Below are 10,754 nucleotides of genomic sequence, written 5' to 3' on the forward strand. Positions count from 1 at the left end.
ATACTCCGTCTGACCCAAGCCTTTCATGATCTAACCCACTGTGACGGCCTCCTCCTAGGTCCCCATTCCCAGGCACCCTGGGTTCTGGCCAGGCCACACCCCCAGCAGGTTCCCCACCAGGCCAAATGCCTTCTCATCTCTATGCTTTTGCACCTGCAGGATGCACTAGGACAGAAATTCAACTTCAAGACCTCAAGGACAGAAACTCAAACTCAAACAAAAAGAGAAATGACCAACAGGAATATAGTAGTATATGCCCAAATGGAAGGTAGCCCTCAATGAAAAAACATGTCCTGGTACAATTTCTGCCCCACCTCAATTTTTTCCTAAGTTGAATATATCTGCTTATTGGGATAGGGAGGAGATGGCAGAATAGTTCTAACTGTACAGCCTCTCAGTCTCCTGAATTCAGAGGCAAGACACAGTTTTTGTCACTAGTGGAAGATTCCCCAGGGAAGACTCTGAGGGGCTGTGGCCAGGGAATAGGAGCATACTCTGATTTCCTATCCTGCACCAGAGAAGGCCGGCGCTGCTCTGAGATCCTACTAGGACCACGTGGAGGGAGGGAAGGAGGGAGGGTGGCTCTTCGAAGGAAAGGATGCTTGAAGACAGACCACTATGACTCCTTTCTTGCAAGCCTTCCCTAACCTCCCCTGGCCTTCTGCAAGAGTCAAGCTCATCCTCCTGGGTACTTCTGAAAGTCCTCATGAATACTTTTCTTCCAGCATGAGTTATGGCACCACTGTGATTTTTTTGTTTGTTTGTTTTTGTTTTTTTTTTTATGACGGGCCTTCTTGTCCGTCCAATACAAGTTCTCAGCAGGCAACAATTTTGTCTGTAGGGTCATCTTCTGTCTGCCATCCATATCCACCCTCCAGCCTCTCCCCACTGCTCTCCCATATGGATGGCACCCTGATGTCCTGTGCCCTCTGGGTTCTGGAGGCATTTGGCCAATGTGGCTCATTATCAGCAGGAGATGAGAGCAGAGTTCGTGGTCTCTCTGGCTGCTTCCCTACAGGGTTCCTGTGCGCTCATGGCCTCCTGACTAAAGGCTACAGACCCTCTGTCAGGAAGTCGTCCCCACACAGCTTCGGGTTCTGGAAGCAGCTCCCCTCCCTCAGCCCTGGCCACCTTTTTCTGCTCTTCATGGCCCTGAAAGCCTGCTCTATCTCCTTAGGGTTCTCTATACTCTGCCCACACTGAATAGATAGCTCCTTTATTAAACTCTCCTCCTACTACCAATTGGGGTGTGCCCCCCAACGCCCTGATCCCTGCCTGGACTTTGACTCACAGTGTCCTGTTCATGTTTGTTGCCCCAGGATCCAGCTCAGTGCCTTCCACACCACAGACACTAAATAAGCTCACGGATTATGGAATGATTAAACATCAGCTGGATATAGGAGTTTTGAGACCTATATGGAAAATGGATCAGAGGAGTAGCCTTCAAAATTTTTTTGACCAGGTCTCATGGTAAGAAACATTTCATATTGCAATGCAGTAAACACATCACATTTATGTGTAACGGAACAAGAAGTTTCATGAAGCGATGCTTCTACGTGCAGTGCTCTGTGATCTTTTCTATTTAATTCTGCTCTATTTCAATTTTCAAATGAAATTCTCATTCTGGTTCACTGCATTGATTTCATGGCCGGAGAAATGACTGCAACCCACAGGTTAGGAAGCACGAGCCTAGTGACCTTTAGCTTTCCCTCCAGGTTGGAGAGTCTGTGATTCTGGAAGTAGAAGCTGAAGGCACAATGAATGAGATTGCAGTAATGTTGCAGTGACAATGCATTTAGCAGGAGTTTACTTTATTGCCTTGAAAAAGCAAAGGAGGCCAGGTGAGGTGGCTCACGGCTGTAGTCCCAGCACTTTGGGAGGCCGAGACAGGCAGATCACTTGAGGCCAGGAGTTCAAGACCCGCCTGGCCAACATGGCAAAACCCCATCTCTACCAAAAAGACAAAAAATTAGCCAAGTGTGGTGGCATGCTCTTGTACTCCCAGCTACTTGGGAGGCTGAAGCAGAATTGCTTGAACTTGGGAGGCAGAGGCTGCAGTGAACCAAAATTGCGCCACTGCAGTCCAGCCTGGGCAACAGAGCGAGATTCTGTCTTAAAAAAAAAAGAAAAAAAATAACAAAGGAAATTGCCATTCTGTCTTCAGTTTTTCATAGAACTTTTACTCAGAGTTGGCTTTGTTATAGGTTTGACCTAATTTGGGAGCAGGAGATGGGGAGATTGGAGGGTTTTTGTTTTTGTTTTTCTGGGGGACAGGGTCTCTCTCTATTGCCTAGGCTGGAGTACAGTGGTAAGATCTCTGCTCACTGCAACCTCCACCTCCCAGGTCCAAGGGATTCTCCTGCCTCAGCCTCCTGAGTAGCTGAGATTACAGGTGCCCGCCACCACACCTGGCTAATTTTTGTATTTTTAGTGGAGACGACAGGGTTTCACCATGTTAGCTAGGCTAGTTTCTAACTCTTGACCTCAGGTGATCCACCTGCCCCGGCCTCCCAAATTGCTGGGATTACAGGCATGAGCCACTGTGCCTGGCCCTGGAGTTCCTGAAGTCTATGAGCAATTTTAAGCATCGGGTTCGTAAGCATTAGTATCTAGGAACCACAGGCCCTGAGAGCCAGCCATGCCCATGAGGGTTCAGGGTGAGCCTGAGGCAGAGTCTAGTCTGGTGAGCTTGCCTCAGGCTTCCTGGAGCTCTTCCCAGTGTCCTTGCTGGCACCAGCAGCTTCTCTACAGCAAATACATTTCTCAGTGTCCTGGTTATGTGCAGGGCTAGACCAAATGCACAACACAGGCCTGTCTGCATCGCCAGGGCGCTGCCACCCACTTGCAGTTGGGTATTCTCTCAATGCTTCAGACTCAGCCTAAGTCTGTGATCTTGTCCACCTCAAAACCCGTATGATTCTATTTTAAAAACTGAGTTGTGTATGTTCTCTAAAATGGAATCTCCCCTCTTAATTCACTCCCTGCCATTCTCCTGGTATCTAAACCGAAGGCTAAAAGGGTAGATGATCATAGATATTATGTAGTTGTGATTCTGAATCAAATTCCCAAATGCTGCCATCATCTCCCTGCAAGGTTCCTGAGAGAGAAAAATGCAAAAAAGATAAGCCTCAGTAGGTGGGCATATGGCCAGGCGGGGGCATTGGGCTCAAATTTGAAAGGGGAGCCCTGGCAAGCTGGGCAGACACCCTCATTTCCTTGTTTACTCGTCATCCTTCAGATTCATTTCAGCATCTGCAATCTTTCAAGCAGAGAAGAGAGAACAGTGAACAAAACAGAGGCCCTGTCCTCCTGAAGCTTATCTTCTACTTGGGGAAACAGAAAAGAAAGAAATAAAGATATATACATACCAGCATAGGAGATGGTGGTTAGTACCGTGCAGACATCTGCTGTGGCACGTGGTGGGCAGAAGGTATGCGTGTGTATTGTAGTTAGTGGTGTTAGTGAGGCCTTTTCGAGGAGTGACATTTGAAGAAAGAGCTGAGTGAATTTGAGTCATGGAAATGCTGGGGGAAAAGCGCAGGTGAACGAAGAGCACGTGCAGAGGCCTCCCGCGGCGGGGGGAGGCCGGCCTCGGCCCTATCGCAGAGGTCTGCGCAGCGTTCTTTGTCCTTCTCCCCCTCACCCCTTGTCCAACCCTGGCCACTTTTTGGACACATACTCAACAAATTTTTTTAATTATTATTTTTAACTGTGGTAAAATACACATAAATTTCCCATCTTAACCATGTTCAACTGTGCCATTTGGAAGCATTAAATATATTGATTGTTTGCAACCGTCGTCGCCACCATTTCCAGAATGTTGTCATAATCCCAAAGCAAAACTCTGTACCCGTGAAACACCAACTCCCCGTTCCTTCCTCCCCTGAGCTGCTGGCAGCCACTGTTTCCTTTCTGTCTCTGTAAATGGGACTACTCAAGGTATTTCACATAAGTGGAATCGCACAGCATTTGTCTTTTGGGGGGGTGGCTTATTTCGCTTAAGCATAATGTTCTCCAGGCTCATCCATGTGGTGGCATGTGCCAGAATGTCCTCCTTTGTCAATGATGAGCCGTGCTCCACGGTGTGGATGTGCCACGTTTAGTTTTCTGGTTCATCCTTTACTGTTGGTGGACAGCAGGGTTGCTTCTGCCCTTGGCTGTTGTGGATAAGGCCACTGTGAACACGGCTGTGCAAGGATCTCTCCAAGTCTCTCTTTCAGTTCTTTTGGGGGCATTCCTAGAAGTAGATGGACAGTTTTAGCTACTTTTCCTTGAGTTGATCCACTATGCTTTGCATGTGGCCCCTTATTAGTTATGTCACTGTTAGGGGGACTGTCTTGATTGGCTTACCTACTTTCCTCCTCTCAGCAGTAAATTCCTGGGAGACAGGGAGCAGTGCTTGGCACTGCACCCCCTGATGCCATGGATGGCACAAGTCTCTGTCCCAGTAGGGTTTATGCAGTGAGCAAGTCTGGAAAGGTCTACTCCAGGAGGAGGGGTGGCCTGGGCTCGACAGAGCCTGCTCCTGCTTTGTATTTTTACACGTTGGGCTTCTCTGATTTTGTTGGAAAGGAGACTCTGTTCCTGAAATAAAAATGGGGATAAGCCATCTCCCTGTGAGGGAAATGAAAGCCTGTGGAGGCTAAATGTCCTGCCTGCTGTCCAGGTGCAGTGAGGGCTGTGGCTGGGACCAGGATTGCGGCTTCCGTGTTCTCTATCAGTGCTGATGCTGGGAACGAGAGACTCTTTTGTTTTCGCTCTCACCTCTGGCTGCCTCTCCCTCCCTGCAAAAGTCAGAACAGTGCCAAGGACAGAAGAGAGGGTAGACCCAGCCTTGGCCCTGCTAGGCTGGGCAGCCTGGCAGGTAGAGCCAGCGGGGAACACAGCCTGGCAGGTAGAGCTTGCTTTCCTGTTCACGATCTTCAACCAAGTTCACGGAGATCTGAGTACTGAGGCCTTCAGAGCAGCTGCAGCCCCAGGTCGCTCAGGAGAACTCCTGAGAGCAGGAGTGCGAAGGCTGACATTCTTCAGGCTCTGAGGCTGTCCCTCCCTGTGGAGGTGAACTGCTTCTTATCGGTGTGGACTAGACTGTGTGTATGTGTATGAGTGTGAGTGTGTGTGTAGAGGTGATACAGAAAGGCCTAAGGGGTGTGTGTGTGTGCTGGGGGATGACTGTGTGTATGAAACAGACAGAGGCAGCAGGAGAGAAAGAGAGTGTGATGTAGAGAAGCAAGCAGAACCTTCCTCATAGAGTTTTGGGGGTTACGTGATCTGAAAAGCACTTGGAACAGTACCTTGCTCCCAGCAATGGCTGTGTTGATGATTTTTATGGTTATAGAGGCACAGACACAGAGAAAGGCAGAGAGGGAGAGGGGAGAGTGAGGAAGAAGGTGGGAGGCTGCAGGAGGGAGGAAGAACTACGCTCTGGAAACCTCAGCGATTTCACAAAAGGGTGGAATCTGGGGAGAGCTCCCTTGCTTACTTGTCTCTTATAAAGCTGATTATGCTTACCTTCCACTCCCATTGTATTTTAAACTTAAATAACACAGCCTCCATTGTGTAAAGCAAAATGATTTTCTGGATTTCCTGCCATAGCTCAGTGCACTGAGCTTAGGTAATCCGCCTGGCAGTGGGATGGGCTGTGGGAGGCTGCCGAGGAGGCTGCATCCCCTCTTGCTGGTTAGGATCCTGCTGTATGCCCAGCCTTCCAGGCCTGGCTCCCCAAGTCCCCCAGCCAGCCCCCAATGCAAAGCACTTGGGCTTCATCTTATCTTTAGCGGGAGAACTGCTTTCCAGATGTGTAGGATTAATGGTGAATCTTACACGGTGCCCCTGGACAGAGATGGGTTCTGGGTGACTCCAGGCCCTAAAAACTCTTCCGCAGTGCAGGCTAGCAGGGAGCTCTATCCCCGACCTGAGAGTTGAAGGAGCACCCCCTGCCTGCTTTGTGATGGCCCCAAAGAGACATGTGCCCTTCCCCCATCCCACATTGTCTACTTTAATTTACGGCGCAGCCATCACAGGGGGATCTTTTTGGTTAACATTTACAAAAATGCTTTCTGTCTGCTTTCTAGATGGAGACTGACAGGAGCCTGGCTGGGGGGCCATCCTGCAGGGCTGGCAAGCTCTGGCACTCCTGTACCCAGAACTGACTTTGTCCCTCGCAGCCATGGGGGCTGTACTAACCACATTCTTCCTCCACCTTTGCACTATGAAAAGCAAATAAGCAGACCAAAGAACTGTTTGCATTTGCCCCAGATGCTCCCTGGCTGCAGGAAGAGGTCCTTAGGGAGCATGCAGGGAGAGGGGAAGGGAGACAGCCTTCTGCAGGGAGGGCACGCTGGCTGCCTGGGCCCGGGGAGGGAGGGAGAGAGGGCTCGTCCAGCCCAGCACAGGCCTGCAGAGGGGCACTTGCGAGCACAGTGCATGAAGCCTCAACAGGTGATGGTGCTGGATACCCCAATCCCAGGCATATTCTGCATTTCAAGCAGAATAATAATAAGTAGTTGTTGGCTATAAAGTGGCAGGAGCTGTTCCTTAGTAAGAGAAAGACAGAGACAGAGAGAGAAGCAGACACACAGAGAGACAGAGATGGAGACAGAAAGATAGACAGAGGAATGGAGAGACAGAGAGAAACACACATACACAGATAGACAAAGGCATAAAGAGGCCCCAGCACCCTAGGGTTATGTTGTAGGGTGACTTTTTTGTTGTGAAGGCTCGCAGCCTATTTTGCACAGTTGGCCGGCCTTGGCCTCCGCCGCCACCACACCATCATCGCTGCCCCAGGGAAGGCTGCCTGCTGGCTTTCTCCCTCCCCCTTGCCACTGGCAGCAAAACCAAGCGGGGTTATGACATCAGTGACTTTTCCCCTTCTCAGCCCTGGGGGAGATTGGCCAGGTGGGAAAGCAGCAGGAACCTTTTCCAGCACTAATAAACGATGAACTCAGGTAGCCAGTCCTGGTATTAGAAACTGGGGGAGACTCTTAATGGGTTTCACACAGCCTGAAAGAGATCCACGTCTTTCCAAGAGCCAAGTCCCAGTCCCTTTTCAGGGCAGCCGGCCAAGCTGGGAGACTGGGAGCTGGAAAGATGTCCCCAGAAATACAGGTTTGGTGACTCTGACCGTGAATGGCCCTGATTCACAGGGAGGGCTGCTGCTCCTTTGCCTATTGGCAGCACTTGCTGAAAAATAGAAAGAAACACACAGACGGGAGCTCGGGCTGTATAGGCAGGGAACAAATGAAACGTTTTCCTACTGTGTAAAAAGCCCAAGTGTTCCCATACGCAGAACTTGGAACAATGTCACCAACCCCTCTTCTTCCTTTCTTTTTTTCCAAATAACCTCCTTTAAGAGACAGCGAACACCAGTGCTTCGGAGGTATGTCTAATTGCAGACACTTTTTGTTCATCATCACAGTGAATGTCATTGTGTGTTCCAGCAGCCACCGACTTCCTCAGGAGGAAGATTCAATTGTGCACTAAGCGGCAGCATGAAGGGACCGGGCCAAGCGTGCAGGGTGCCGCGGGTCGGCGGGGTGCCGCTGTGCTCCAGAAGCCTTCAGGAGCCTCAGCCTGGGAACCCAGGAAGGAGTGGGGCCCCAGCCCACCCGGCTTTCTGCCTTACTGACCTCCAAAGACAGGCTCGTTCACGTCACTGAGAGCCTTCCTCCTGCGTGTGCCTCTCACTCCTCAACAAGCCTATTTGTGCCTTGTCACTAGAAATGTACCTTTTTTCTCTTCTGACCTGCCCCTGACACCCCTGGCTTATTTAGCCTGAAGATAGGCTATCAAAATGGTAATAGCCAGATGAAAAGCAAGGAAAAATAAGCCATTTCCTATAAGGAAGTAATACAGATTTTGGAACTGAAGAAATTTCTACTGTTCTTCCAGCATCATTCCCCCCGCCCCGGGTGTGCTTCTGAGAGGGTCAGAGGTGTCACACGCTGGACCCTGGGACTGGCTGAGGCAAAACACAGCTGAAGATTTTTCTTTTCTTTTTTTCTTTTTCTTTTTTAAGATGGAATCTCGCTCTTGTTGCCCAGGCTGGAGTGCAGTGATGCAATATCGGCTCACTGCAACCTCTGCCTCCCGGGTTCAAACAATTCTCCAGGCTCAGCCTCCTGAGTAAGTGGGATTATAGGTGCCCACCACCACGCCTGGCTAATTGTTGTATTTTTATTTTTAGTAGAGACGGGGTTTCACCATGTTTGCCAGGCGGGTCTTGAACTCCTGACCTGAGGTGATCTGCCTGCCTCGGCCTCCCAAAGTGCTAGGATTACAGGCGTGAGCTACTGTGCTCAGCTACACCTGGAGATTTCTTGTGAATGAAAAAGTGACTCACTAAAAGGGGGAGGTGTCATCCCCCTGCATTTCTGTGTGCACAGGTGACCTAGTGTTGGGATGGCGGCAGAATCTGGAATGCTGAGCCAACACGTGGAGGGAAGCCCCCAGCAGCCTGCATTAGACTTAGTGATTAGTGAGAGAGTCATGAGCACGTACTGTGCACAGCCACTGAGCTTTTGTTCCTGCTGCACGGGGCACTCTATCCTGCCTAACACTGAAACGAGCATGGTTACGCTCGAGCTGTAAAGAGCAGTACATAAAAGGCCTGCATGTTCTCTTTTCGAGCCTAAAAATGCAGTGGTTTCTTCTTGGCCTTGTTCTGACTAAGCTTTAAAATCTGTTACCCCATCAGTCGCCATTGTATTATCTTGCTTTGTTTTTCTTCATAGTGTTTATTGATAATTTACATGCTTATTATGTCTCCTCCACTGGAATGCATGTTCCATGAAGGCCAGGACTTGTGACTTAAAACAGAGCCTGGCGCAGAATAGGCACCTAATGTATATTTTTGGAAAATGAATTGTGGGCTGAAAATTCTGAAAATAGTTAAGCACGGAATTTTCAAAAAAGTTAATAAAGGTGAAGGCCTTCCTTGCCTTTATTGAATGCCTAAAATGGATCAGTGGTGGGGTAGAGATGGAAGAAGTCACACATAGACTCTAGCTTCAAGGGATTTCAATCTAATTGGAAAATGTAGAAACAAAACAAAAAGAGAGCAAATCTCTAGGTATATAAGAGTGAATTAAGTACTAAGGGTATACTTAAATTTGTAAGGGAGGAAGGAGAAGAGGCCTGTCCGGGGGGATGGCTAACCACCAGCAACTCTCTGGAGTGGACAGGTTTGGTGCCAGACTGAGAGCAGGGTTTTCCAACGTGAGCTTGCAGAAGAATCACCTGGAAGGCTTCGAAAACCCACACTATTGGCCCCATCTCCAGAGTTTCTGATTCACTAGATCTGGGTAACACCTGAGGATTTTTTTTTTTTTTTTTTTTTTTTAGACAGAATCTTGCTCTGTTACCCAGTGGCACTGTCATAGTTCACTGCAACCTCAATCCTGGGCTCAAGCAATCCTCCCACTTCAGCCTCCCCAGTAGCTGGGATTACAGGTATGTGCCACCATGCCCGCCTAATTTTTATTTTTTTTGAGATGGAGTTTCACTCTTGTCACTCAGGCTACGGTGCAGTGGCACAATCTCAGCTCACTGCAACCTCTGCCTCCCAGGTTCAAGAGATTCTCTAGTCTTACCTCCTGAGTGCTGGGATTACAGGCATGCACCATCATGCCCAGCTAATTTTGTATATTTAGTGGAGATGGGGTCTCAACATGTTGGCCAGGCTGGTCTCACAATCCTGATGTCAGGTGATCCACCGACCTCAGCCTCCCAAAGTGCTGGGACTACAGGTGCCTGCTACCGTGCCCAGCTTAATTTTTGTATTTTTAGTAGAGATAGGGTTTCGCCATGTTGGCCAGGCTAGCTCGAACTCCTGACCTCAGATGATCCACCTGCCTCGGCCTCCCAAAGTGCTGGGATTACAGGCCAGAGCCACTGCACCCAGCTTCACCTGTATTTTAAATTGAGTTTTACTGGGTAACAGCCGTGGTCATTCATTTACATATCATCGAGGGCTGCTTTCAAGCTATAACAGCAGAATTGAACAGCCTCGAGACCATATGGACTGCAAAGCCTAAAATATTTACTTGCCCTTTACAGATAAAGTTTGCTGACCCCTGGAGAGGAAGTCATGACCCACGGCTGGCAGATGGAAGCCTCAGACCTGAAGATTTCTCAAAGGGACCTGCTGCTGAGAGTGATTAATATATGTTTGCAGCTTGCAGCTGAAGCCTGATGATGACTGTAGGATAAAGGACATCACCCAGATGACGTTTTGCCTCCAAAGGTCTGGGGACCAACTGTGGAAGAATTGCAGAGATATTATGTTAGAACGTTCTTGTATCTGGACAGGATGAGAACTGGCTTATAACAAAGTGCAGCCCCCACATCTGAGGGCATATTTCCTGTGTGTTTAGGCACTTCCAAAGCAGGGAGCACCTTCAAGGGCACTGGCCTTCCCAGAAACAGTGTTGGACCTGTGTTGATGTCCTGGAGGGAGGGGACCTAGAAAAGTCCTTAGCCTTGCCGTAAGGCACAATTCTCCTCCCCTACAGAGCCTTAAATACTCAAGCCAAGTAGTAAGCACTCTGCTCCAGTCTGTGGCTACAGACACACACAAGGCCTGGAGCAAAATCAAATAGAATGTATCATCACCGCTGAGCCCCCAGGAGCCCCCGGATGCTTCTGAACATCAAAGGAGAAGAAGCTCTCAGAGATCAGGGTGAATGCAGTGTTAGGTGTGTGCCATTGCCTCTGGGTACCTGCTTTGGTTTAATTAAACTAAGTCTGGTGGT

At 49.2% G+C, this 10,754-nt stretch overlaps 1 long non-coding RNA gene across 1 annotated transcript; it reads left to right on the forward strand.

The window, feature by feature from the left end:
- Positions 1-4,709: 4,709 nt before the first annotated feature.
- LOC141581548 (uncharacterized) lies at positions 4,710-10,754 on the forward strand. The gene is made up of 2 exons (XR_012514248.1): positions 4,710-5,094; positions 10,060-10,754. It is a non-coding gene; the product is annotated as an uncharacterized LOC141581548 (long non-coding RNA).

This window comes from Saimiri boliviensis, chromosome 16 (assembly GCF_048565385.1).
Source record: "Saimiri boliviensis isolate mSaiBol1 chromosome 16, mSaiBol1.pri, whole genome shotgun sequence".
Taxonomy (NCBI): Eukaryota; Metazoa; Chordata; class Mammalia; order Primates; family Cebidae; genus Saimiri; species Saimiri boliviensis.